This window comes from Sinocyclocheilus rhinocerous, unplaced genomic scaffold (assembly GCF_001515625.1).
Source record: "Sinocyclocheilus rhinocerous isolate Xijiao unplaced genomic scaffold, SAMN03320098_v1.1 scaffold1418, whole genome shotgun sequence".
NCBI lineage: Eukaryota > Metazoa > Chordata > Actinopteri > Cypriniformes > Cyprinidae > Sinocyclocheilus > Sinocyclocheilus rhinocerous.
The window spans coordinates 72,807-75,017 of NW_015662587.1; positions in this window are offsets into that span (position 1 = coordinate 72,807).

Below are 2,211 nucleotides of genomic sequence, written 5' to 3' on the forward strand. Positions count from 1 at the left end.
ATTTTTCTTGTTGACTTATTGTTTTAGATTTTTTTTGAAGGAGGATGAAGTCAGTTGATGGAGAAATGAAGAATTAGGCATGTTGTATATGAAGACTTCAGATGCAAAAGCCTCCAAGTTCTATCTGAAATTTTCTTCTAAAATTGAGCATTTTTAACAAGTTTCTATGTTTAGGTTCAGTGATTTCACTTTAATGGTAATAAACTGGTCCTTTTCATTGCCATTAAAGTATAATAACAGATCGCAAACATAGGAACCTGATAAAAATGCTCATTTTAGAAGAAAATTTCAGACAGAACTTAGAGGCTTTTGCATCTGAAGTCTTCATATACAACATGCCTAATTCTTCATTTCTCCATCAACTGACTTCTTATCAGTCTTCATATGTACTAAGAGTTTTCAATACATTACTGATTTGTTATGACTGCTTGTATTATGTTCTTATGTATACAGAAAGACTCCATCAAGAGGTAGAAGAGGTAGCTGATACTGAAAACATTCGTCTTCACACACTTGGTCAGTTTGCATGGTCCAGAGAGAAGCGGGTCTGAGGCCAGAGATGGTGGAGTCTTTGTTGACGGGGAGTATTCAATGGCCACCAAGTGCAGCACGAAACCACCAGTTATCTGCTGTTAAGACTGCATTCCCAAACAGCTCTGTGACAGCGCAGATGTTACAGCCCATAAAAGAAACTTCACAACTGACAGGTAGTTGTGGATTTTTTTGGCCCATACCTCCAACAACCTTCAACAGGAATCAATGGTATATCCAGTACAACAATTCTAAATAATAATATTATATATTGTTTATTGATTTACAACACCCTAAAAGATTTTGTCTCTCCAGGACATCTACACAAGGTTCTTTTTTTTTGTTTGTTTTTTGAGGAAAGCACGGACGACCGTCAGAGACTCTAGTTACCCGAGCCATGGATTGCTCTCACCGTTACCATCAGGCAGACATTTTCGCAGAACCCACACCAGCAGACTGCGAGACAAGTTCCTTCCACAGGCAATCAGACTGTACTGAACTCGTACTAGTAACACCACACACCCAACCAGCCTCATGTGCACTGCACTCTATCAGTTAAACTGACTGGACTCTGACTCAGTATTATTCTGCACCCTGACATTCTGTTTGCACTAATTCATACCGTGCTGCACTGCAAAGGTATATGTATACGGTGATTATTGTGTTTATTATTGTTTTCATTCCGTGCTCTCTGTATTGACTTGCAACTTACATAATGGCATGTTTTTGAAAAGACAATCTAAAAAAATGTGACAACACAGTTTGTTGTCCATGATGAGAATAGATCTGTGTATTTTTTCCTGCCCTTCCATCCCCAGGGGCCCAGAAGAGTCTCCTGGAAGAGCAAAAAAATTTAATGTTTCAAATGGCTGAAAATCAAAATCTGATTATAGTGTCAAAGAGAAAATTGGCAGGACAACTACTTATGCTATGTTTACTAAATAATGTTGGACACAGTTTTCAAACATACATAGAAAGGTGGTATATAGGTGTTTAAAAAAGTGCTCTTAGTAAAATACCAAATCTCAGCCTGCCTCTCAAATATGTCATAGATGTTTGCACGATGAACATGCTTAGATATCCCTTTGTTAAAAAAAGATAGTATTTTTTTCCCCATTTCATTATTAAACATTTTAAACTACATTACCCATAAGCCTCTGCCATTCTATCGATGGAATGTGAAAAACATGGGGCTGTTATTTGTAGTTCAATGAAGTTATGCTTAAAGAGCAGGTCATATGGGTTTTCGAACTCGAATCTCTTTTGCAGTTTGTAAGGTAGCTATCCTTCAATGTAAACAGTCTGCAAAATTGTTAAACAAAAAAGTGCATGATAAATAAAGATATTGTCTCTCAAAAGAAAGAGTCGACTCAGAATCGCCTTAACTAGTCGTTATATTTTCGAATCTTCTGCCTGTTACCGATCTACGTCACTGGGTAACACATTTGCACAATCCCGCCTGCCCACGAAATACGAACACTCTCTGTGTCGAGAAGATGCAATGTTCCCTGATACCACAGCAATACAATTCGAACCCTTTGTTGTGCTCGTCATTTTACCTAGGACTGATTCTCTAATCAATTTTATCTTTGTTGGCTTCTACTCTTCTTTATTTGAACCAACAACAGTCTCCGAACCACAACCTGTAAGTACGATTGATACGTTATGTGTACATTTTCA